Consider the following 27,623-nt stretch of genomic DNA (forward strand, 5'->3'; position numbering starts at 1 on the left):
GCTGAACATTGGTAAAGATGCCAGTTCTATGGTATTTACACCAGCTGTCAGGGAGTGACCCAGCCTTCCCATATCTTAGCAAGAAACTAGCATGTCTTCAAATTGCAATGAAAAATGAGTTAAGAGTTCCATTAGTTTATAAAGATTTTAATAATTTAAACCCTAACTTTTCCTTTAGAAAGTGTCTTTTCTAAGTCAGTGTAGTTACATTTTCTCTGAGGATAGAGTTTTTGGAGAAGGCTTGCTATTTTCTCATTCTGGTCAAGGAAAAAAACAGTATCCTCCAAATTTTACTGAATCTCTATTTTATGTAACAGAGAGCTCCTGCTTTTCTTTACCATATTAAGGCAGGTGTGGCTAATGATGGGACACACACTGAGAAGTGAGTCATTTGGCAGTTTCTTTACTGTGCTGATATCACCCCATGCACACACACTAACCTAGATGGTGAAGGTTTATCACCTACAGTCAACAAGCTCCACAGAGACTCTCCAGGCTGCTGCTGGCAGAGCAGAGCATCCTGCCTTACAAGAATCTCTCTGATAACTAATGCTAAAGTTATGATAGAAGAGGAGTGAATGCACAAGACAAAGAACCAAAGTGATTGTTACTGAGCAGGGGATGTGGTTGCGCAGTACAGCCTGGCATATCTGAGACCATAGGCTCCACCCCCAGTACCCCCAAAATAAGTATTATGCACTACACCTAACTGGACAAAGTAACTCTTACAAAGCTAGAAGTATCCATCACAGGAAGTTTCCGTTTCTTTCAGGACCACCTGCACACATGTGGTTTGTCTTCCATGGAAGCATCAGTGTCTGGCAAATGACTAGAGACTAGCTTGATCTGCAGAAAGTTTAAGGCACTAACAGATGTAAAGTGAACAGCGCAGTCAAGCTGGTTTCTGCCCTAACTTCCTCTACAGGCATGCTCCTTCTCAGTCATACCTGTCCTTGCACACAGTTCATAACTGCACCACTCAGTGTTCTGTTTAAGATACCATTTTTTACTTCTTATCTCTCTTCCTCGCTCCCTCTGTGCGCGCCTCTCTCTGCCTCCCATCTCTCTCTCTCCCCCAACCCCCCCTCACACACACACACTTTAAAAGTAGTAAATATACCATGAAGAACCTGGAAATCTGTGCCAGTCCTCTAAGAAACACCGTCTTCACAGACCCTCTATGTGCCTTGGACCGCTCCGGACCTCCCCCCTGGTTCCAAAGCTTGCCTAAATCTTGTAGAGAAGATAGTGAATAACTCTTTGCTTGTGCCCCAAAGCGCTACAGAGAGCACCTGACAGTGTGTGTGTGTGTGTGTGTGTGTGTGTGTGTGTGTGTGTGTGTGTAAAGACCTTGAGTTGGACTCCTACCGTGGGATTTATGAACTTGGACAACTATCCTGAATGAACCCAAATACGGAGTCACTGCCTTTCAACTACTGATGGGCCAGCCTCGGATGTGACCAACAAAGTAACCGAGCCAGGGAAAAGTCCGACAAGGACGACCCTCACACAGATGCAGAAGGCTTCCCTGCCCCAGAGAGAGGTGTCCCAGTTTTGAACAATTAAATGCAAACTGATACTACGAGATCGAAAGGACATCTTCACAAAGCACAGCAGAGACCTATGCGCCTTAAAGCCAACAGGTGCTCCCAACAAAGCATGCTCCTCGAGTTTTCCAAGGGGACTGGTGAGCGCAGACACAAGCTGGGGTCGCCTCTGGCCTCCCCTCCCAAAAAGAGGGCAAAAGCGGTAGCTTGGCGGCCCAGGTAGCTCGGTGCTGGTCCAAGTTTGGGACCGCGGCTGCACCCCACCAGCGCTGAGTTCAGTGCAGACCACGCTCCTAGTGAGAGCTGCAGAGAACTGGGACTGTGGCTTTCAGAGCGCGAGTGCGCGTCGGAGGCCTCCGCTCCACTGTGTACCGGATGCGGCATGAGGATGCGGACTCTGCGACCCAGCTTGCCGTCCTGGGTCATGTCTGGCCCAGCTTCGCCACAATGGGCTCCCGTCCCCTCAGCTCTTCTCCCAGACCCTACTCACCTGCGGAGTGGGGGGCTCTGCTCTAAGAACCCTGAGTCCGGATCCTGGCGCCAGGAGCCTAAAGCTAAGCTATCCAGGAAGGGTCCCTTGGATGCGCATCCCTAGGACGCTCTTCCCATCAGTCAGCTTCGAGCCGGGGGCTCCTAAGGTCTCGGAGCACCGCCCCCTCATTCTCGCGGGGTCTCCCCAGGGAAGGGGAGGGACGACCTCGGGGGCGGGGCTTGGAGGGGCGGGGCAAGGAGGCCCGGAGACCTAAGACCTTTCAAGAAGAGAGTACCACAGAGTACCACAGGGTGTAAGGCAGCCATGGACCAGTGAAAAGCATATATCGTCCAACCCGGTCTACTAAGGGAGTCCAGGACAGCCAGGGCTAAAACAGAAAACGCTGTCTCGGGAAACAAAAACAAAACAAAGTAAAACAAAAAAGTACATATCATACTCTGATCAGCAATTCTTTGGCTGGCTGCCCCAACCAGTGGCAGAGGTGTAGATGTGGTACATACAACCAGGGCGCTGCTTCCTTCTAGATTATAATATGGGCTTTCCAAAGCATGCTGTGCCATAGTTGCCACTGTGAAGACCCTATTTTATTGGAACCGGGAGATAGATTCATTCCCAAAGACACTTGCCTCGCAAGCCTCATGGCTCGAGTTGAATCCAGAACACATGTAAAAGTGACAACAGGTGCTGGAGAGATGGCTCAGCAGTGAAGAACGCTGGCCGCTCTTCCTGAGGATCCATGTTCAATCTCAGCACCCACCTGGCAACTCACACTCATCTGTAACTCCAGTTCCAAGGGATCCAATGTCATCTTCTGGACTCCTCAGACACCAGGAATGCATGAGTTACATAGAAACACATGCAGACAAAACCCTTATAACATATACATTTTTTTAAAGATAGAGGTTGAAAATAGACTCTACAGAGCTTTCCTCAGAGTACGACAGACACACACACACACACACACACACACACACACACACACACACGGAGGGGGAGACAGAGGGAGGGAGGGAAACACACACACAAGGTACATGTTCTTATGCACACACACACATATTCACAGAATAAGTTCTTTTTTAAATTTTATATATCTTTTTAAAGACTTATTTTTATTATGTATACAGTGTTCTGCCACATGCCAGAAGAGGACAACAGATCACATTATAGATGGTTGTGAGCCACCATGTGGTTGCTGGGAGTTGAACTCAGGACCTTCGGAAGAGCAGGTAGCATTCAACCACTGAGCCATCTCTCCAGCCCCAATAAATTCTTAAAATATTTTAAAAGACTGTGTGTGCTCTAAGTCTCCTTACACTGTTTGGTTTATCATGTGCTGCTAGAAAATGAGCTGGTGTTAGGTGACGGGAAGTGCAGGGCCATTTCCAACATGCTGGACTTCACACCACCCAGGAGCTCAGTCTCTGGGATCTTCACTTTCTTCAGCTGAGGAGACATGAAAATACCCATTTATAGGGGTGTGAACTAAATAATACAGTCAAGTCAACACCAGCACACAGCGGTGGTGCCTAGACAGAGAGAAACAGCGCATGGTACTGCATTCCCCTAACTGTAGCAAATAGCTGAGATAAACACACACACACACACACACACACACACACACACACACCTATATATAAAGGTTTCTTTGGGCTTGCAGTTTTAGAGGTCTCAGTACATGATTATTTACCTTTGTTGTTTCTGAGCTTCAAAGCTGGAAGGCAGGGAAGGAGTGGGGAGGGGTGCCAGAGTCCCTCAGGGGCTCCTCCTCAATGACTACAAGACCTGGTGCTAGACCCCAATCCAAACACCCCAGCAGCATCACATCCTGGTGGGGCTTCTCTCTGCCAATGTTTCATTTGTTTCATTCTTAAAGGTTTTTTATCAATTTAATTAGTGCACGTTGGAGGAGCACATATGCTTCGTGGAACGCACCCTTGTCCAGCAAGTGCCTTATCAGCTACACTGTCTCGCAGGTCTCAAAAGGTAGTATATTTTTAAAAATAATTACTTCCCATCACTTTTTAAACACACACGTTAGAGCACACACCCCCCAACCTATCACTGAAGGAATGGTGTTTGAACCCTGTTCTGAGACTACCTGATTTCCCACATGAAGAAAGTCACTTTTCCAGATAGAGGTCTACATTCTCAATATGCCCTGCAAATCACTTTGACAGACAGATTACCCTTGTCTCCCCAGAAAGAAAAACTGAGTCGTCATAGGGCACAACACAATCCCCTTTCGTGTGTGGACCTGATGTATCATTTTGAAGCCAAGGATCTGAGAAACAAGGCTCCTGCTAGCAGCCTATGCTGAGAACTTGTCTGTTCCCAGCAGCTCAGCAAAGGCTCAGCAACATGCTGACTCAACAGCCTGGTCTGGCTGACTCACCGTGACTGTAAAATGATCAGCTATCTGTGCAGTGGTCACTGCTCTCCTTCCAGGGCTGATGGTTGATGGTCATGTGGTCCCAGCTGACACTGGCTTATAAGGCCACACACATGGGAGGCTGCAGAGTTGTCTCAGTGCTTAGGATGCTCTCCTTCCAGAGGACCAAAGTTCAATACCCAGCTCTCCTAACCTCCTGTAGCTCAGCTCCAAAGGATCTGGTGCTGTTCTTCCTAAACAGTGGATGAACTTTACCCCATGGTCTTTGATGAGTCTACATTTAAGATAGTGGAAACCAGAGTCAATAACTTTCATCGAACCTCCTCATGGAGAGCACAGCCCTGTGGTCCCCTCCTCCAGGAAAATCTTACATAAGTGATTCAGTAGAGAGCTAATGAACCAAGCTGCCCTCCACTGACTCCAGGATGTCCACTGCCAGATTGTGTTCAGCTCTGCACACATAAAAAAAGATATTACATTCGTGTGTGTGTGTGTGTGTGTGTGAATGCCATTCTCCCCTTCCACTGTGCGGATCCCATGGGTTGAACTCAGGTCTTCAGGCTTGGTTGACTTCATCATCTGAGCCATCTCACTAGTTCTGTGCATTTTTGAGAAGACACCCCAGGCACCTGCAACATCCTGTCCATTGAGGAAGCTGTCCTGCTCTGCCATTGCTTGTCCTGTAGGTTCTGTGCTGCTCAAGCCCACAGTTCGTCTTAACTTCTCCTAACTAAACTGAAAGGCTCCACCACGAGAGATGATGGGCTGTGCAGCACATCTCCCACAGCACCTAGCACTCAGCTGTTGTAGATTATATGAGCTCTGGCCTTGATTCCAAACCATGAGGACTGGAAAAACTGTTCATATAAAACAGACTTTTTCCCATGAAATCTCCAGCACCGTGATATATATGGAGTCAAGACACGACATCAGCCTTCACACAGTTGCGCTTGGACAAATGGCCACAGAGACTGCATCTTGTTTTTGGATGTGCAGTGCTGTTAGTTCACATTCATCTTCCATGGTGCAATTAAATAAGAGCTATATTCTTGAAAACAGAACTTTATTCTTTTGGTTTTTTTTTTCTTTTGTTTTGTTTTTTCGAGACAAGATTTCTTTGTGTAGCCTTGACTATCCAGGACTTGCTTTGTAGACCACACTGGACTCAAACTCACAGTGATCTGCCTGCCTCTGCCTCCCAAATGCTGGGATTAAAGGCAGATGCCACCATGGCCTGGCAGCAGAACTTTTTTTTTAATGCACACACCTTCAATCTCAGCACACAGGAGGCAGAGGCAGGTGGATCTTTGTGAGTTTAAGGCCAGACTCTACTGCATAGTGAGTTCCACAACAGCCAAGGCTACAAGATATAGAGAAATGGAATATTCCTTAATTTGAGCTTGTCTGGCTTTACTTGATGCTTAGACTAGTATTATGGGCTTGGAGGAAGCCATATTGTCATATCTTTGCCATCTTTGCCATCACGTCATATCAGGTAGTATCTAACAGTCACAGGATTTCTTGAGGACAGCATTTTGCTTTGCTACCTAGACTGATTTTTAACAGGTGAGCTTGACCAATCCTCCCACTTCTGCCTCCCAAGTAGGGAGGGCTGCTGGTGTGCACTGCTGCATCTGGCTGCTTGACCTTATTGGTGATGTTCATCTTGACTGCTGGGATTCTCTTGGTTCAGGTGTTGACTGCCAGGTTTCTCCTCTACTCTAGAGTCTCAGTTTTTCTTTCCGTATTCTATTCTTTGGAGCAAGTTACAAATTCAGCCCACACTCTGGAAGAGGATTCAATTCCATCTTCTGGAGGGGGAATTATTTACATATATTATTTAGTATTCTTTATAGGAAAGACCTATCTCTTATTCCCCATTCACCTGTTTTATTAACCTTCTATGCTAGCATAGACTTCTGTATACTTATTTTATACTCCTATTATTTCATTGTTACAGTGTTCCAGATTTAGCTGCTAGGGCCTCATTGAAAATACTTCCCTGAAATTCCTTTTTTTTTTTTTTTTTTACTTTAGGATGGCATTTCCTCAAATTTTGGCACTGTTCAATGTTCTAGGCTCCACATCTCTTCCTTGTCTTACTACTAGCATGAGGCCATATCTTTCACTAGAGAAACAGATTTATAAACTAGGATCCAGGCCTGGAGAGACAGCTCAGTGGTTGAGAGCACTGGCTGTTCTTCCAGAGGACCCAAGTTCAATTCCCAGCACTCACATGACAGCTCGCAGCTGGCTGTAACTCCAGTACCAAGGGATCTGGCACCCTCATGCAGACATGCAAGCAGGCAAAACACCAGTGTGCATAAAAATGAACAAATCTTTAGGAACTGAGATCCATGTGAGAGTGTATTTATTGAGATTGCTATCATCTGCCTACCAACCTAAGTGTACTCTAACTCTATATTAAGTAAACTCACTCATATCTAAGGCTCCAGTTTAAATGTGATATTATGGGCTTTAGTTAGTAATTCCTTTCAACATTATATTACTTTAGTGTATAAACTAATGGATTTCATACGTATCAATTTACTACACTCATATTCAATCTCTCATTGCTCCCTCATGTCCCTTCCTCTTTCCTCCTTCTGCTCATCTTCTTTTCTCTAAATTCACCTTCTCTCACATCATGTGTGAAGATATTTATATGCGGATTCTACATGAGAATAAACAGATTTTCCCCTTTTCCCTATCCTTTGCTCTCTCTGCATTTCCTTCAGATCAGATTTTATTTTCTCCCTGCAACAGTATTTCTTCTGTTTCCATGTCTTACATATATTATTAAACTTCCACATATGAGACAAAACATGATATTTGTCTGAGTCTGACTTATTTTGCTTAACGTGGTGATTTATAGCTCTGCCCACTTTTCAGTGTTTAAGCTGGTTTCATCATTGAATATGAGGAAAAGAACTGCAAAGACCACAGATGCACAAGGATGTTTTTCACTAACATTGATTCCTTTGGGTATATACTCAGGAGTTGTATAGCTGGACCACTCAGTAGTTCTTAGATTTTATTTTATTTTATTCTATTTTGAGATAGAGTCTCACCTGAAATTGCAACACAAAACAGGCTGTCCTCAAACTGAGAGAAATACTCATGCCTCTGTGTCCCAAGTGCTGGGGTTGCCGAAGTGTACCACCTCATCCTGCTTTGTTTTTCGATTCGTAAGTAACTTCAATGTTACTGTCATAGAAGCTGCACTCTCTTAAATTCCTACCAATAATGCATTAAATTCCTACCAATGGTTGGGAACTGTTATTTTCTTTTCTTTGTCCCTTTCTTTTAAAATACTTACTTGCTAGGAGAGGTTGCCCATACCTGTAATCCCAGCATTCTGGCGGAGGCAGGTGAATCTCTTGTGAGTCCAGTGGCAGATTGGTCTACAAAATGAGTCCAGGAGAGCAGAGGCTACACAGAGAAACCCTGTCTCAAAAACAAACAAAAAATATTCATTTACTTTTATTGATTTTAAGTTTTGGGACTGGTCTCATGTAGCACGAGCCGGCCTTGAGCTTACTATGAAGCCAAGGATGGTTTCCACTTCCACACACCACCACACCTGGCTTTGCTTATTCTCACACCTCCATCCCCCACCCCTGTCCCCTGCCTTTTCCCTCTAACTTTTCCTTGGGAAATTGCTTGTTTTCTTGCTGCTGGCATATCTGACTATAATAAGATGCAGTCTCAATTTGTGTTTATTTCCCTGACCGCTAAGGATGTGGTATTATTTTCATATGTTTATTCTTATTTTGAAAACTATCCAATTCATTTCTTCAATTATTGATCAGATAATTTGTTGTTTATTTTTTAATTCCCTATATAGAAATATTTCCACTGTCAGATACATACTCAGCAAAAAACTCACTTCCATTCTGTGAGCTGTCTTCACTCTGACTGCTGCTTTCTTTCCTATAAAGATTTTGTTTCAAGTGTATCCATTTGTCAATTGTATGCAAATGTGCACACGCACACATAACATGTGCACACATGCACGCATGCATGCACGCACACAGGCACATTTGAAGAGGCCTGAGGACTCCTCAAGCGTTGTGCTCTACCCCTCCCCACTTTATTCTCTTGAGACAGGCTGACTCAGTGCATGTCAGCTCACTCTTTCAGCTAAGCTGACTAGCCAATGACCATCTGTGTCTTCCAAGGCTGTGGTTACAGGTACTGTTGTGAAAGTTCCTTCCCTATGGAGACAGAATCATCCCCTACAGCCTCATCACAAGGTCCCAACAACAAGGTTATTGGGCTTCCTAACCGAGCACAGGAGAGTGCTAACTGGCAGGAGTTTTGTGACCCCCAAAGCAGCCATGCTTAGGAAGTTTTCATTTAGCATGGATGATGGCGTCCTATAGCCACATCTATGGAGTCTCATCTCAGTTAGCCTTCACAAGCCTATATACCCGAGCATCTCCCAAGAGGCTAAGGCCACTTGCAGTAAGGGCAGAATTACATACAAACGACTGGGAGAAGTAACTGGAATTTCAGGTGAGGGTTAGTGACCCTCTCTACCTCCTCTATGAGGGAATGTCAGTGGCCACAAACTTGATCATGATGGGCTCTGACAAGAAGATGCAGCTAACCTGATGAAGATGAGAGTTGTTTTTCTTAAAGGACCATAATTCACAACAAATAGAACAATTTTTGTGCAGGTTCTGGGGCTTTGAACTCTGATCCTCATTTTTGAGCTAAGCCATCTCTCTAGGTAGCCCTACATTTGTCAATTCTTGCCATATACAACTTTCAGAGCAAGAAGAATCTTTTGGTTTTGGCTTTGTTTTTGGTCAGTCATCGTCTATGCCTTTATCTTGAGATGTTTTTCTATGCTGTCCTCTAGCAGTTTCAACATTTCAGGCCTTACACTAAGGTCTCTGGTTAACTTTACATTGATTCATCTACGGTGAGAGTTACAGACCTAGGCGTGTCCTTCTTTGTGTCCATGCAGCTCTCCCAGCAACATGTGTTGAAGAGCTTGTCTTCTCTTCAAAATTTTTGGGCACTGTCAGAAATCAGGTGGCTGTGGCTATGTGGGTTTATTTCCTGCGTCTATATCCTGTTGCACTGGTCTATGCATCTGTTTTTGTGCCACTACCATGCAGGTTTTGTTCAGCTGTGGTTCTGCTCTTACAACACTCTTTCTCCTAGTCTATCTGAGTGGTCCTGTGGATTGAGTCATCGAGAATAAGCTGCTGGGGCTGGAGAGATGGCTCAGCTGTTAAGAGAGCCAGGTGGTGGGGCTGGAGAGATGACTCAGTGGTTAAGAGGGCCGCCTGCTCTTCCAGAGGTCCTGAGTTCAATTCGCAGCAACCACATGGTGGCTCACAACCATCTATAATGTAATCTGATACCCTCTTCTGCAGATAAAGCACTCATATGCAATAAACAAAATAAATAAATCTTTAAATAAAAAAAAGAGAGAGGGCCTTTAATCCTGATACTTGGGAGGCTGAGGCAGGCAGATTTCTCTAAGTTCGAGGCAAGCCTTGTCTACAGAGCAAGTTCCAGAAATTGGAGAGATGTGTCTTGATCTTCTAAACTTGAGGTCTCTTAGGTAAGGGAGGGAAATGCAGAGGGAATCTGTGTCAGTTGCCCATGGATGCTGTTCTTCCTTTAGGAGAGTCTCTTCTCTTCATGTGGATCAGGAGCTTCAGCTGGCCAGTTTGCTTTGCTTTTTTTGCTTATAATCAAATAAAATATATTCCCATTTTTAAAAACGGAATGAAAAAGAGCAGGGTATAATATTCCATATGAATCAATAACATACAAGGCTGTATTTAACAGGCATATATTAATATGCTCACTATAGATGAACTTGTTTAAGGAAGGAGTAATGATAAAGAATTTATTTCTAACCCTGAGAACGAAATCCAAGGACTTGTGCATGTTGGCTGAGCACACTACCATGGAGCACAAATCAGCCTGAAAAGGGTTAACTAAGAGGTAGAAAGCAGTCTGAAGATCATTAACCAAGAACTTATTTAAGACAATTCTTACAGTGTCTATCTTTGCACAGTGGAGAAGGCCACAGACTTGGAACATACCTATCTGTGTCAATACCCAGCTAGCTGCCCTGCCCATATCTACTTTAGCTATTCCTCTTAGCTGCAGTGCCTTAGGACATCTGGGCAACTGAGAATTTCTGCCTTTGTAAGAGCATGCCATCCCTGGGCAAACTAGAAGATAATACAGATGACAAAACTTTGTCATTGTTTAATATTAAAGAATTCTAACACCTTAAAAATCATTAGTAGTATCACAGGCCTATTCAAATACTTTTTACTATGTAACCTTCCGCTCAGAAGGTAGAACAGTAAACTGTCTGGGGTCCACTATGAGGACAAATAATTTTTTATTAATTTTTTAAATATATGTTTATATTATTATACATACATAAAATAAACTACATAGAGCAAGAAGAACCACGAAAGAATCAGGAATTATATTAATGTCACATGCATAGTGTTTTGGCTATTTGTATTTGGCAACCTTGAAATAAACATTTCCTATTTCCTATCTTGGTGCATCTAAAATTCTGAATGTAAATCAGTATCTATCATATCTCATCTCTATCAACTTTTAACATCTATCTACATCTAAAAACATCTTAACCCCTAAACAACTAGGCTTAACTGTGAAACTAACCTATTTGGTATTCAACCCCATCAGAGACTTGAGAAGGAATAAAATTAACTCCTTGAGTAGACAGGAAGTGCAGGTTAGCAGCTTCCAAACTGAAAAAATCCACAGAGATAATTTGCTGTCAGAACAGTCACCCAAAGCTCTCTGTAAGGATGGAGGATCGTCTTCAGCCTTCTGGCCCAATATATCTTTCAGCCTCTGCGATGGAGCGGAACTTTGACTGTAGGAACTTTATTACCCAGGCAGAGGGAGATAACATGGCCAGCACACCTTGTCTCTAACACTCGTGTCTTGAGAACCACAGACGTCCCCGTTACCACAGCATCTCTACATGGAATTTGCCTCGTTTTAGAGACACGAAATTAAAAGTGCTCCGCCCCAGAGGCAATCAGTCATACACGTGTTATCATTCTGCTCCCAGGCCTGTGTCTTGGTTATGAGTATTCTTTTTTTTAATATTTTTATTTTAATTTTAAATTTATGTGCATTGGTGTGAGGGTGTCAGATCTTAGAGTTACAGACAGTTGTGAGCTGCGATGTGGGTGCTGGGAACTGAACCCGGGTCCTTTGGAAGAGCAGGCGGTGCTCTTAACCACTGAGCCATCTCTCCAGCCCCCGAGTATTCTTTTTTAAGAACTGATTTATTTGTTTTTGTTTCGTGTGAACTGGTGTTTTGCCTACATGTAACTCTATATGAGGGTGTCATATCCTTTAAAGTTACAGACAGCTGGGAGCTGAGGCCCTCTGGAAGGGAAGCCAATGCTCTCAACGGCTGAGCCTCCTCTCCAGCCCCTTCACACAAAGCCAAAAACAAGCTTTCAATTGTTTGGTAGCCTACTGTGTTCCATACTGGTTAGAAAGACACAAAAACAAGAAAATAAGAAATTTTCTTAAAGCTAGTGAAATATTTTAATAATTTCTGAAAAGCAGTGAGACAGAGAGACAGAGAGAGACAGAGAGAGAGAGAGACAGAGAGAGAGACAGAGAGAGAGAGAGAGAGAGAGAGAGAGAGAGAGAGAGAGAGAGAGAGAGCGCACTGGAGATGTCTACTTTAGACACACTCTACCACAGAGCTACAGTCCCAGACCATTATACCACACTGTTACCCATTTTGCCCCTACAGGTAAAGCAGGTTACAATCTGATGGCATTTGCAGAAGAGGATATTTTGGTTAAGTCCACACTTGATGGCTTAATAGTGACAGAAAAAGAGGCTAGGATTTGGAACAGCTCAGCTGCTCTCTGAAAGGCCACAGATAAATAGGAAATAAACTGAAGTGCTCATGAGAAATCACATTTCCAGAGTCACAAGAACTACCTTCTTCCTCAGAGGGCCCTACCCAGGAACCAGATGACAGCACAGCCACAAAACTTTCCTTAAATACCTCAAAGCTAATCTGCGGGAATTTGAGGAAGGAGAAGGATCTGTTACTTTCCACAGATTAACATTTAATTTGATAGACAAAGAAATCCCCTTGGAGTCATCTTTCTCAAAAGACTTCTATTGCTTTTCAGAGGGAGAACATCCGGTTTACTTTTGCAAAAGCCTTTGGGTCTCTCATCCCAATCCCACGTGGCATCCTCTTTATCAAATTATTCTTTGGATGGGCAACTTGCATAAGGCACTACGGGAAAACCCACCAGTATACCTGCAGCCAGCTCACATTTACAGGCACAGGCTGGCATACAACGTTTCTAATAAGTTTGTCAGGTAATGTGTGTGTGCTGATGGAACATAATAACCCCAAGAATTTTAGAGCTGTGCCTAGCCCTGACATCTTCTGTGCACTGAGCTCTCTCACCTACAGCCTTTTAGTTGCTGATTTAAACATGTAAAACATTCCCAGGTTAGACTTAGGGTCGTCTATGAGTGTGATGGATATGTGAGACGTGCATGTCCCATGTTGTGTATGTAAAAATCAGAGGACAACTTAATGGAGTCCTTCCATCTTTATATGGATTTGGGGGATTGAACTAAAGATCGCCAGGTTTCATGATGAACACATTTCCCTACTGAGCTAAATTACAAGTCCAAGACTGCTAATAGTCTTGACCAGGATGTATGTGGTACTCTCAGGAACTGTTTGTGCCAAACTTTCAAATGTTCTCAGCCCATCTCCATACTCGAGCAGTGCACTCCACTCATCAGGCAGGCATGTGTCCCACACCACACAGCAGACTTCCATACTTGGAGTCTCTCTAGGTACAATCCACCTTCAGGAGACTCTCTGTCACATGTCTCACTAACCACCAAAAGGCTCACACAACTTCTGACACAAAGGCGCTATCACATCCTACACTGAGAACAGAAGTCCTATCAGAGTTCCCTCTGAGCGTGCTCCATCCTCACACTGCTCAGCCTTAGCTGCGTGCCTTACAAGACAGGGCCATGCAATCTCTGCTCTCTTTCATCTATTTATCTGTCAAGTTCCTCTTGGATGCCAAGTATGTTGCCTGGGAAAGTAACATAACTGTCCCTTCCAAATGTAATTTCCAAGTCACCTCCCTTCTGAGATATGTGAAGTAGACTTGACAACCCAGAAAATGGTGACTAGAGGCTGAGCAAGAATGATGCTTCTTGCAAAAGGCTGCAAAAAATTCAAGGCCCAACTACACTGTGAGTCTTATTCTTTGGGGGTACAAACAATGAATTCTGTAAAAGATCTGTGCAGGATGTCCTGTACAATACAGATTTTGGAAGTTGCGTCTTGACTGCTGACATGGCAGGACATCACAAGGCCTGTGCCCTAACTTCCTTCCACCTCTAGGTCAGAAAATATACAACATGAGCTGCAAGAAGCCACAGGCAGGATGAGAGCCACCTGCAGACAGAGCTGCTGCCACAGGAGCACTAAGTGTGCCGGGCAAGTGAGCCACCATTGCATCTTATCCCAGCAGCATGGCATTCCTGAGGGTGATGTTCGTCGTAGGCTTTGGTTTCCTACGTGTGAACAGGCCCTGGCTTTGTCTGGCCCGTGACCCAGCAAGGCCTTTCCTTCTCTGACAGCACCCTTGAGAGGACTGAGGAGGCAGCACCCTTGAGAGGACTGAGGAGACAGCACCCTTGAGAGGACTGAGGAGACAGCACCCTTGAGAGGACTGAGGAGGCAACGGAAGCAGCAGAGAACTGGAACCGCTGACACTCTCCACTCTAGGATCAAGGCCTCCTCAGAACCAGCTGTGGCCTTGTAGCTGTGACTCAGCAGTGATGCAATAGGATCAAGGCCTCCTCAGAACCAGCTGTGCCCTTGTAGCTGTGACTCAGCAGTGATGCAATAGGATCAAGGCCTCCTCAGAACAAGTGTGCCCTTGTAGCTGTGACTCAACAGTGATGCAATAGGATCAAGGCCTCCTCAGAACCAGCTGTGGCCTTGTAGCTGTGACTCAGCAGTGATGCAATAGGATCAAGGCCTCCTCAGAACCAGCTGTGCCCTTGTAGCTGTGACTCAACAGTGATGCAATAGGATCAAGGCCTCCTCAGAACCAGCTGTGCCCTTGTAGCTGTGACTCAGCAGTGATGCAATAGGATCAAGGCCTCCTCAGAACCAGCTGTGCCCTTGTAGCTGTGACTCAACAGTGATGCAATAGGATCAAGGCCTCCTCAGAACCAGCTGTGCCCTTGTAGCTGTGACTCAGCAGTGATGCAATAGGATCAAGGCCTCCTCAGAACCAGCTGTGTCCTTGTAGCTGTGACTCAACAGTGATGCAATAGGATCCAGGCCTCCTCAGAACCAGCTGTGCCCTTGTAGCTGTGACTCAGCAGTGATGCAATAGGATCAAGGCCTCCTCAGAACCAGCTGTGCCCTTGTAGCTGTGACTCAGCAGTGATGCAATAGGATCAAGGCCTCCTCAGAACCAGCTGTGCCCTTGTAGCTGTGACTCAGCAGTGATGCAATAGGATCAAGGCCTCCTCAGAACCAGCTGTGCCCTTGTAGCTGTGACTCAACAGTGATGCAATAGGATCAAGGCCTCCTCAGAACCAGCTGTGCCCTTGTAGCTGTGACTCAGCAGTGATGCAATAGGATCAAGGCCTCCTCAGAACCAGCTGTGTCCTTGTAGCTGTGACTCAACAGTGATGCAATAGGATCAAGGCCTCCTCAGAACCAGCTGTGCCCTTGTAGCTGTGACTCAACAGTGATGCAAATATCAACTCTGCGGCAGCTGGTCCACTCCCAGTGTGATCCATGTGTCTTTTGGCTCTCTATTTCTGGAGTAAAGCAAATATCAGAAAGAACCATGAGATACAAAAAAGTGAAAGAAAGTCCCCCACCACGTATTACTCAGAACCATGACATCTACCAGCAAATGGCCCCAGTGAGGAGCACATCATGGCGGGAGGACATGTTTGTGTTCATAGTTACTCTGTCAGTTTAGTGCTGAGACATTCTGTAACCTCACTGAGTCCTCAGCCCTTCACATGCGAGGGGAAATCTGTCAAGGGAGACTGTGTTGCTGCCACACTGCTGTCCAGACAGACCACACCAAAACCATCTTATAGTCTAGACTGTCCAGTGCTGAAGCTACTCCATGTCATGCCCGTGTGATGCACATGTGCTGCTGCAGATAGTGCTCTACAGGGATGACAGTCCCTTGCCAGCCATGTTAGTCATTTGTTATTCCATAAGGAAACTGACCATGGGCTCTCCAGTTTCACAGTCTAGATTGAACTAAACAATCCTGAGAAAGGATTCAGAGAGGATGTCAAGTGACCTTTGGCGTCTTTGGACAGCAGATGTTCCTCATGTACTATTTTGGTTTTGAATAAGCACACAGACAGGTGTTGGCTAAAAGATTATATAGTGCTCAACATATTATAGGATTAGCAGCAATGGGAGGACTTGACCTACAAAACCCAAAAGTGGCATCTCTACCCTTGTCTCGAAAACGTTATTACAATGCGTGGCTACTTTCTACTCTGTGCACAAGGCCAACCACAGTGTGTAGGTCAGTGCCACGAAATCTACTTCAAGAATGATGCTTAGCTTAATTTTGGTTTTTGTTTGACTGTTTGATTGTTTGTTTGGGTGTCTTGGTTTGTTTTGAGGCTTTGTTATTTTGTGGTTGTTGTTGTTCTTTCCTTTGTGCTTGTCTTTGAGATTCTGCTAAGGCTATACGTTGTATTTGCTGAATACACTTTTTAATCCCCCATTCAGTCCAATCCCTACTACCTCTTTGAATAAAAAACTATTTCCTACTATTCACTGTTACATCCTTATTGTACACAGGTGTGGTGCCCGAGTTCAGCTCTTGCAGGTTCAAAGAGCCTGAGGACAGTGACGTGGCCACGGTGTGATAAAGGAGATGGCCACCAACCTGCCATTGAGAGAGGGCTCCAAACAGCTCAAGCCTCTCTGCTTCGATTTCACTCCAACGATACAAAGCGCATACCTTCCACTTTACTGAAGGATTTAGAGCCCCCTGGGAAAGTGTCTTTGACCCACAAAGTGGTCAGGACCCACTGGTTGACAACCACTGCTCTAGTGTCACACACAGTCTAGGGATAGATCTTCTCTGTGCTGAAGAATGAGTTCAATACTTGGGACCTACACAGTAGAAGGAGAAACCTGACTCCTGCCAGACGTCCTCTGCCCTACACACACACACACACACACACACACACACACACACACACACACACACAAATGTGGTTTATTTAAGGGGGTTAACGCACTTGTCAGCAAACATGAGGATCCAAGTTTGATCACCAGAACCCAAGTGGTAGGAGGACTGACTTCTCATACATTGTTCTCTGATTTCAACATACTCACATTAACACATATAGCTGCATGCACACAAAATAAATGAATGTAATTAAAAATAAATAAATAAATGATTTTTCAAATTATCTTTTCTTGGCTAAGTAAGAAAGCACCAATGTCAATTTTCTAAGAATATATTACTCAGAATCATGTAGCTTTAAAAGTCACAAAAGGATCCATATAACTGTTAAGACATTTAAATGTTGACATTCTCGCCAAGTGCAGTTGTGTAGGCCTTTAATTCCAGCACTTAGGCAGAAGCAGGCAGATTTCTCTGAGTTCAAGGACAGCCTAGTCTACAAAGTGAGTCCAGGACAGACAAGGCTACATAGAGAAACACTGTCTCAAACAAACAAACAAACAAAACGGTTGACATCCTCTGTTGAGAAGCCCAGACTCACTTTTGTCTTAGGATTGTAAAGCTCACCTGTGCACCTCTACCTCTCTTTCTCTTGCCTGTTACCCTTGTATGTGTATCTGTGTTTCATGAGGCCTGGAGTCCAAACCCCAAGATCCTGCAAACACCTGTAAATACAGATTCCAGGAATCACACACCCTCTTCTTAGGCAGAAATAGTGGGAAAATCTCCCAGTAATCAGGAGGAACATAAATTTACAAATTATATGACAAAAATGCAAAACTCTGTCCTTTTAAAATGTAGCTCACAGCCGGGCGTGGTGGTGCATGCCTTTAATCGCAGCACTTGGGAGACAGAGGCAGGTGGATCACTGTGAGTTCGAGACCAGCCTGGTCTACAGCCAAGGCTACACAAAGAAACTCTGTCTCGAAAAACAAAGTGTAGCTCACAAAAGAGTTAGGATCCTGGGTCATGAGTGAGGGGGACGTAAAACTCATGGTTCCTTTTGTACCAGTGACCCAACAAAGTACTGTCACCTCTCCACACACTTCATATGCTGCTTCTGAATATCAAGTTAGAAACCACTCAGCAAAGGGCCCTGGGCCACAGTCCACACACTCACCAATTACATTATATTTTGTAATAAATGTTAAAAAAAAAACAAGTGATATTTCATATTTGTTTTTATGTTCAAGGCACAGAGAGAGTTTAGAACCCTATCACTTAAAGTTAAGACTGAGCTATAAAAGGAACTACAAAAAGCCTTTTTGCCAAGTACAAATGCTAAGTAAAAATATCTAGTGTTATATAAGTAGAGTACCATAGACAGAATCTTAAGTTTATAAGAAAAACTCACGATGCATTAGCTCAGAGTATCTAGTAGTACATGGCAGGGCCTCATTTCCAAACACTAAAGGGAAAAACAAAAAAACAAGGTATTCAAAACAAAACAAAATGGAGAAACAACAGTAGCTTTGTAGACTATTGGTAGGTTGCTTTAAGCTCCAACTTGAGAAACAAAATACAACATGTAGAGAAGTCTCCTTGTGAGAGATGGCAGAAAACATCTCACTAAAGATGTTAAAACATCTCTCCTTCCTAAACTAGAAGAAGCAGACTTCTGTGAGATCTTCAAAGATTGTCCTGCCTGAAAACAAGAAGCCGCCGTCTGTCCCCCACTGTCCTTCCGTCACCACAGTCACATTTCCAATGGAACTTCAAAGCAAAGGCTATGAAAGCCACTGTCGTGAGTGGTAGTAGGGACAATCACTTGGCATCAGCCTTAGATTGAAAAATAAAAAATCAACCTTACATACACATTAAGACTACAGAGAGGCCACCATCCTCAGCAGCTTCTTTTTTATTTAATTCTATACATACAGAGAATCTATTTAAAAAGTCAAATAAATTTTGATAACAAACAGAATTTCATTCAAAAAACTAAATATAAAAACTAATTCGATTTTATTCCATGCCAACAATAAAAAAAATGTTTTTGAAGCCAGGCAATGGGGGTGCAGGCCTTTAATCCCAGCACTCAGGAGACACAGGCATGTGGATCTCTTAAATTTGAGGCTAGTCTGATCTACAGGCTGGCCCAGGGCAGCCAAGGATACAGGAGGAATCCTATCTCCTAAAAACAAAAACAAAAAAATGTTGTTATGTGAAACAAAAATTTTAAGGTTTGGTTTGTTTTTGTTTTCATTTTTGTTTTTTTAGGGCTGGGGAGAAGGCCCAGCACGTGAAGTGCCCGCTTTGCAAGCAGGAGGACCTGAATTCAGACCCTGAGCCACATAACATCTGTGCAGTACTGCACATTTCTTTCCAACTCCAGCGCTTTGGTGTGTTAAGAGCCAGCCAGCCTAGTCACAATGGCAGTCTCCATGTTCAGTGGGATTGTGACTCAAAAGCTAAGGCAGAGAGCAACTGGAAGATGTCGGACATAGACCTCTGGCCTCCGCACAAAGCATAGAAAACTCACACCTATGCACTTTGACATGTATTCAATTGCTCACTGTAATGCTGTAAGCTAGGTAATACTGTAATCATCATGTACAGCTGAATAAAATGAGGCAACAGAAGTCGTTAACCTGTGCGGGGTCCTGGACTCAGTAAATGGCAGCAGACAAGCTCTTGACTGAATTTGTCAAATGTTCAAATCAACTACAGCATTTATTTAGTTAACAATTTTTCTAAGAGTCTATTAGGTACTAGGCACAGCTAGGGATAAATTTAGGAATAAATCTAATAAGATCTCTACTCTATAGCTAGGAAGAGAGAACACATGTGAAGTGTATTTGATAATATATGCGAAGGAGAAAAAGAGCAAAATAAAAGAGTTAAATTTAATTTAATGTAGTGCCCGAGCTGCCTGTCTAGGCTAAGGCAAGGGTCTCCAGATTGAAGAGACGACACAACAATGGGCCATTCATGCTAAAAGAATGCCGTTTATTGGGAGTAACAGAACTGCTTATCTAGGGGAGGAACCAGCAATTGAACAGCATTGTGGAAAGTCCCCAAGAGGGAGCAAAACAAGAGCCAAATATTGAGACTCAAAACAAGAAAAATGAAGGCAATCAGCAGAGCACAATGTTTCAACTGCAGACAAAAACAAATAATGGTCAGTACCAGCACAGCTGCAGCTCCCCACAGGTTCCCCTGCCGTAGGCTGTCCAGTATGTCAATGTATGTCTTACCCTTCATGGGAGAGCCCATGTATATCATGAACTTCCTGTCGTAGGTTGATTATGCATCCCCTGGATCTTACCCATCATTGAAGACTCATTTATCCAGATTTGGGAAGTGGGATTGTCCATTGCTAGGGACAAGACTGCTTCCTTTAGCCTGAATTGTTGAGCAGTGTGTGTGTGTGTGGAGCCGACATAGAAGCATAAGGAGAAACCCCCTATGCCACAAGCCATGGTACCAATGGCCAAGGTTCCACCCCACTCCTTCATCAGGGTGCCAAAAGTCTGCAATCCTTGCTAAATGTGCCCTCCCGTAATAGGGGCAATCTGAGTCTCATTAATTTTAACAATTTGGGAAGCCAATTGCCCTGTATAATTTGTAAAATTTACATTCCAAGGTCCGGCCAAATACTGATTGAGTGTGTGAAGGTGACGGGAAGCCTGAGTGGCTGGAACAGGGGTGACACGAGTATGGGAGGACACAGGGGAGCAAGTAGCCATGTGCGTGTCCCACAGCACGTCAAACTGCTCCTGCAACAATGCAGTGTGCGGATTCAAATTTAAAATGCCACGCTGTATCATAGAATTCAAATGATTCTGAGTAGCCAAAGCATTGGAAGCTTCCCTTGACAACTTATCCACCGTGTTGACAACAGTTACTGACTGAGAAAAGGCAAGGGCAACAGCTGCACTGATACCAAAGTCTTGTTTCAAGGTAAAGGCACAATCCCGGGGACCTGAACAATAACAGCTGTTTCTTCATTAGTCCAACAGCTGCAGGGGTGGCATGTCTGTGGGGAGCAATTACATCGCTGCCTTCCCCTTGCTGAGGTTGGTACTCATCTTTTGCGGCCATACTGTGCTGTGGATTCCCACTGGCATGGGTAAGGGCGGGTTCTTCACCAATCCCCATACATTCTCCTGTCGGCTGACAAGGGGGAGCAGCCACAGGACACACACAACGTTCAGGAACCCAAATAGGCGATTCATGGTCCTGCGGAAATATGCAAGGAGACCCTCAGGCCCAGACCACATAGGGTGTGGGCCATTCCATTTTCCAGTGGCTAGATCTTTCCACCGGGCCACGCCTTTGTGTTGTATACAGGGGCCCTCCAGTGCCTATCAGCAGCAGAATGACCTGAGGGACTGACAGTCAAAAAATTCAAGATATATAGAATATGGGCTAAATAAGAATGCTGGAGGAAAGGTGCTCCCCTTTCTTTACTTTTAACTGCATAGACCTTAAGAGTACGATGGGCTCGTTCCACAAGGGCTTGGCCTTGTGGGTTGTAGGGAATTCCAGTTTTAAAAATAATGTCATAATTACTACAAAAGGCTTGGAATCGTGAACTGGTGCATGCAGGTCCATTATCTGTTTTGTACTGTTTTAGAACACCCATATAGGCAAATGCTTGTAGACAATGAGCCTTAACATCCTGCAACTTTGTGCCCGAATGGGCAGAAACACAGATAAAGTGAGAAAAGGTATCAACAGAAGCATGTACATATTGAAGCTTCCCAAAACTAGGAATATGGGTAACGTCCACTTGCCAAACGTGATTGGGCATAAGACCTTTTGGATAAACTCCTGTTTGAAGAGAGGGTTTCTGCTGCACAGGAGGGGCAATTTTTAACAATTTGAATGGCTTGGTCTCTGGTAGTGGAAGCATGAAATTTTAAGGAACCAGCATTTAAATGGAAGCGAGAATGTAAGGTACATGCCCTATGAAAATTATTTTCTAAAGAATGATCCGCAGCAAGACTTATGGTCACTCGCGTGCATGCATCAGCCAGGTTATTTCCAGCACTCAGGGGTCCAGGAAGATTAGTACGGGCCCTGAGGTGGCCAAGAAACAAAGGCTCAGTGCGTGAAACTATCATGTACTGTGGATGGGGGGCTATATAGGCTGCAGTTTCCAAAGGAGGAACTATTTGTTTAACATACTGACTATCTGAATAAATATGTAAAGGCAGAAAAGGAAAAAGTTGAAGGGCGGTAATTACAGCAATTAATTCTGAAACTTGGGCAGAGCGAGAGGGAACCTGTACCCGCTTAACTATGGCCCTGGACATAACCACAGCAAGACCTTTAGAGGTGCCATCAGTAAAAACCATCTGAACCCCAGGAATGGGGGAATGGCGCACAACCCGAGGAAAAATAATAAGATGAAATTTTTAAAAATCAATCAACTTATCAGAAGGATAATGAGTATCAAAATTGCAGGTTGTAGAGGACAAAAATGTGGCCCAATCATCATTAGAATTTTGCAGCCATGTCAATTGTGAAGCAGTCAGGGATGAGATAATCAAATCGGGTTCCTTGCCAGAAGTTTGGAAGCTAATCTTACAGCCTTAAGCAAGACTGAAGTAACAGCCTGAGGGTAAGAGAGTACCACTTTAGCCAGTGAGGCTTGAGTGTGAACCCATAAAATAGGCAGTTTGCCAAAAACCCCTGTGGGAGTGTGGGAAGTACAGAAAACAAGAAGCAGCAAAGTTTCATTATAATCCACATAAGTGGACAAGGCCTTTTGGAGCAACTGTAAGCATTCTCGCCCCTGCAGGGTAAGGTGCCTAGGAGAGGTTGGACTAGAATCCCCTGTCAGAATGTCAAAAAGGGGTTTTAACTGCCCTGTTGTTAGTCCTAAAGTGCGGCATATCCAGTTAACATCCCCCAACAGTTTCTGAAAGTCACTGAATGTCCGCAGACTGTCAAGGCGAAGAGTAATTTTTTGTGGTTTAATGACATTATGAAGTAAATGGTGGCCTAAATATTGATGAGGAAATTGTTTCTGAACTTTCTCAGGTGCTATCTGAAGTCCAGCTGCTCCTAGGACATCCTGAAGATCTCCAAAAGCCTGTAATAATTCATTCTCTTGGGGGGCTGCCAACAGTATGTCATCCATATAATGGATGATATATAAGTCAGGGTACTTTCCAGGGATAGGATCAATAGCAGCTGGAAAATTGGAGGCTGTTAGCCATACCCTGGGGCAGCACAATCCACTGATACTTCTGATAGAGCTGCCTTAAATTTGTGGATGGCACGTTAAATGCAAAGCAGGGGCATTCGTTAGGATGCAAAGGAATGGGAAAAAAACAATCTTTTAACTCAATAACCAACATATGCCGATTCTTAGGAATAGCCATAGGGATGGGCAATCCAGGTTGAGTGGCTCCCATAACTACCATGGTTTTATTAACCACCTGTACGTCCTGCAAAAGTCTCCATTTACCAGATTTCTTTTTTATTACAAAAATAGGAGTGTTCCACGGGGAAGTAGATGGCTGTATATGACCTGCAGTCAGTTGCTCATTGGCAAGCATCTTGGCAGCCTTCAGTTTTTCTTTAGAAAGGGGCCATTGCTCAATCCACACAGGATCATCACTCTTCCAGGAAATAGCAGTTGGTGCTATAGGAGGCTGCCTTACAATGGCCCCTAGGGAAAATTTCCCAAACCCCGTCTATCCGATGACTGCCAAACTGGACCAAGGTCATCGGATATTGGAAAATTGCGTTCCCTGCAAGCGTTTTCCCAGACCCCGCCCTGGACAGAATCCCTAGTCTGCAAGCATTCTTTGCACAGGCTGCGTAGTCAATGCAGCCCCCATACCCACCAGAATATCCCTTCCCCATAGACTTACAGGAATACTAGGCAGCACATATGGTTGAAAAGTCCTGGAGTGGCCTTCGTCATCCCTCCATGTTAAAATCTTAGAACTCCTCATAGGGGCTCTTGCTGTGCCCACACCTTGAAGTTGAGTGCTGGTAGCTTGCAAAGGCCAAGCGTTTGACCAGTGAGTCTGGGCAATAACGGAGGAATCCACTCCAGTATCAAGCAAACCCTGAAACTTCCTACTATTTACAGCAAGGGTTAACATGGGTCAATCACCTGAGGTGGAAACCCAGCAAGGTGGGTCCAGTGGACTCAAATTCTTCATCTGACCTGGATGATTTTTAAAAGGGATTGTTGGTCTTAATTTTAGGGATAAGCACAAGCTGAGCAATACAGGCACCCTGGGAAATGACAGTAACCCCTTTAGTTGCATAATTTTAATCTCCCCCATGCTATCTTCATCATTTATGCCAGGAATCACACGTACCCCTTTCATGGCAGCACTGCTTCTTCCAAGTAACAGTCCGAAGGTTCCTGAAGGTAGGGGCCCCAGGACTCCCGTACCTATAGCCTGGCGTCCCATTTGAGGAGTTAGTATGACTCGGGAGGAGGCACAGAGGTCCAATCCTGCCCTCCCTGGGGTGCCTCGGACAAGGTCCCGGACAGGAAGGGATTTCTTTGCGGGACAAGTTGTATAGAAAGGGTGACTGTTCGAACATTCACTTGGGCAGGTGTCTGCAAGGCTCTGTACACTGCCTCTGCAGGGCCCGAGTGGCCCATTTCCTGTTTCCTTGTAGGGGGTTTTCCTGGACTTCATTTAAAACAGCGTCAGCCTTCCCAAGGTTTTCTTTCACTTTCCTATCTTCGCTAAGTAAAGCGTCTCTCACTAACCTCCAGAGAGAAAAGGTAGCTGCAGGAGTCGTCTCTGGGCCTTCCTTACCTAAGGCCTTTTGCAAATCTGACTTTACCTGGTCCCAATCAGAAAGATTTAGGCCCCCAGAGACTAAAATCCATGGGCTGCTCTGTTCTATAGTTTGAATAAAATCTCTTGTCATCTTACACTTAATGCCGGCGCCTTGTTCCCTAAGCAGTTTCACTAGTTTCCCCACCAGAATGGTGGAAGAGCTAGTGGCACCCATGCCAATACACCCGTGTCTTACCTCCAAGAGGCGCTGGCCAGCTTCCCCGGGGAATCCATCAGACTTTCCCTGCTTTCCGTATCTCAGTGGAACCTCCACTTTCAGCACCCGCGCTGCTTGTCTAGGCTACTCCGAGGGTCTGCAGATTGAAAAGACTACACAACAATGGGTCGTTAGTGCTAAGAGAATGCCGTTTATTGGGAGTAACAGAACTGCTTATATAGGGGAGGAACTAGCAATTGAACAGCACTGTGAAAAGTCCCCAAGAGGGAGCAAACAAAGGGCCAAATAATGCTACTCAAAACAAGAAAAATGAAGGCAATTAGCAGAGCACAATGTTTAAACTGCAGACAAAAACAAGTAATAGTCAGTACCAGCACAACTGCAGCTCCCCACAATTAAAGAGCAAACAAAATAGTCACACAACAGGAAGAGGGAGCCTTGCTTCTATTTTAGGAACCATAAGACCAGAGCAACTGCCACCGCCCAGAGGAGGTGTCCAGTGTAACAGTCTGGGGAGCACCCTGAAGCAAAGCATGAAGACTCATGAGGTAAGGCTAAGGTTAAGTCAGCAGCTGCCCTGAAGGCAGAAAGAAGACGCTTAGACGCAATTCTGTATGTAACTCAGAGCTTTTGGGGGATTTGAAGCAAGAAAAGGCAAATCCAAGTTCTTTCTCAAAAGCTCGTTCTAACGTTATGTGAGGAGCAGCACGTGAGATAAGGACACCAGTGAAGGCACCAATGCAACCATGTAAGGAAGATAACACAGAACTTAAGACTTGGACGTGTGCATGGCTCACAAGTAGATACTAAAAGAACCTGCAACTTGTCTCTAAAAAGCATGAAATGAGCACTCTTCTCATACTTTCAAGTTGCGTCCAAAGCAATTTCTTTTTTTTAAATATTCATTAACATCCACATTAATGTTTCAGTTGCTGCTGTTTTTACAAGTACAAAGGAGGCCTTTTTTGTTGTTTTTCAATGTTTGTTTAACTTACCCTGTGATTTATTCTGCTTTGAGATGGGGTCTAATGATACAGGCCCTACCTGCTCTGGACCCCACTACATAAATGAGGTTGTCTGCTGATTAGCAGAGATCTGCCTACCTCTGCCTGCCTAGTGCTGGGATCAAAGGTGTGTATCAGCAAGCCTGGTTAGTACTGAGACTTACCATCCCTTGCGTTCTATTGAGGCACAAAATCATACCAAGCTCAGGACCTGCTCACTGCAGACCACAGGTACCCAAGGTCTCCTGTGATGAATTTTCTTCTCCTGCTTCATCTCCAGGAGCCAGGCCCTGTGCAGTAAGTACACTGCTACAGGAGTTCACCACAGAGAACACTCACTGAGTACCTGCTCTAGACTCAGTCTCACCAAACGCCTTTCACCAAAGAACCAGCTCATCAGTTGGCTAACCAAGCTGGAAAATGGTGTCTTCAAGCTATGGGTGAAAAGCATGTCCAAGGTCACACGACCAGCAGAGGCACAATTCAAACCCACATCTAAACACCTTGGTCCTTCCACTTCAGAAGCCATTAAAGACTGTGCTTGACTATTCAATAGAAGTACATGCAGCCACTGGAACTTATTAACAGTGACTGGTTGTTGAGAACAATTTTGGGGGTTGTTTTTCCTATTCAGAATCTTAACCGTTGAGATGTAATATGAATAAATTAATAAAATAAAATTTAAAAAAAGAATCTCCGTTTTCAGCTGGAGTTAAGGCTACAGAGTTACATATTTAATGCACATTAACTCTGAAACTTTGTATGTTTCTTCCTGAGAAGACATAGAAATTCATCTTAAAAGTGATTCCCATATTTTTAAGATGAATAGGCATTATTTACCATAAAAAGGAGTAAAGTTTCATGACAAGATACACGACCTACAAAACACAAACAAGAAAACAGTAATTAAAGAAAAATGACAAATAACTAGCTAAGCAATGCCCGAGTGGCCCTGGATTGAGAGCTTCAGGTTAGCTTCCATATGTCCCACACAGGCAGCACCAGGAGGGCGGCGAGGAGGCCAGGCGCAAAAGAACGGAAGGCCCGACCGACGCAGGCGCAGGAGGCCAGAGGGAGCTAGGACTCACCTTCCGGGCCGCCCCAAGCCACCACGCGGGGGACCCAGCCACAGCAGCCCACGCTCCCTCACTGCCTGGACCGGTTCAGCCCCTTCCCACCGCCTCCCGCCACTTCTCACCGCCCCCAGCTCCCCCTCCCGCCCTCCAGCTCGCCCGGCTCCCCGCCCCGTCCTACCCCTGCTGCATCCGGCTTGCCCGAGCCACGCTGTCCCCTCCCGCCCGCACCCATGGTGGGCAGCGCGTGGGCCGGACGGGACTGTGGCGCTGGCGGGACGTGGGAAGAGCAGCGGCTCATCCTGCTGCAGCGACATACTGGTGCCTGGATAATAGGTTTACGACCCCGCAGGGTCTGCTGAGGCACGAAAGCCAGGGCATGGCACCTGCAACTGATGTGCAGCTGCACGTGCTGCAAGGACGCACCTACTTGCAGGTGCTCCTTTTGCACCCACTAAACAAGCCCTGACATTAGTACAAGAAAAAAATGACAAATCATAGAGAGCTTTGGGTCACTGTTCAGATAGCAAACTATCTGTCATTTTTTCATTTTGGAAGCTGCTAACCTGCACTTCCTGTCTACTCAGGTAATTAATTTTCTTCCTTCTCAAGTCTCTGATAGGTTTGAAGACCAGACAGTTTAGTCTTACAATTAAGCTTAGTTGGGGGTAAGATGTTTTTAGTTCTAGATAGATGTGTTAAGTTGGTAAAGACGAGATGTGATAGATACGGATTTACACTCACCAAGATAGCAAAGATTTCTTCAAGGTTGCCAAATACAAATAGCCAAAACACTATGAATGTAACATTTATATAATTCCTATTTCGTAGTTCTTCTTGCTGTAGGTAATTTATTTTATATATGTATAGTAATATAAATGTATATACA

General features: G+C 44.7%; 2 long non-coding RNA genes across 2 annotated transcripts; one reads left to right on the plus strand and one right to left on the minus strand.

The window, feature by feature from the left end:
* Positions 1-2,073: 2,073 nt before the first annotated feature.
* LOC311607902 lies at positions 2,074-20,895 on the plus strand. The gene is made up of 3 exons (XR_014782787.1): positions 2,074-2,185; positions 3,935-4,023; positions 18,934-20,895. It is a non-coding gene; the product is annotated as an uncharacterized lncRNA (long non-coding RNA).
* Positions 17,287-26,739, minus strand: LOC311607900. The gene is made up of 3 exons (XR_014782785.1): positions 26,502-26,739; positions 24,676-24,809; positions 17,287-17,381 (listed from the first exon to the last, which is right to left on the minus strand). It is a non-coding gene; the product is annotated as an uncharacterized lncRNA (long non-coding RNA).
* Positions 26,740-27,623: the final 884 nt, after the last annotated feature.

Source organism: Acomys minous (assembly GCF_964271855.1).
Source record: "Acomys minous genome assembly, chromosome: 10".
Classification (NCBI taxonomy): domain Eukaryota; kingdom Metazoa; phylum Chordata; class Mammalia; order Rodentia; family Muridae; genus Acomys; species Acomys minous.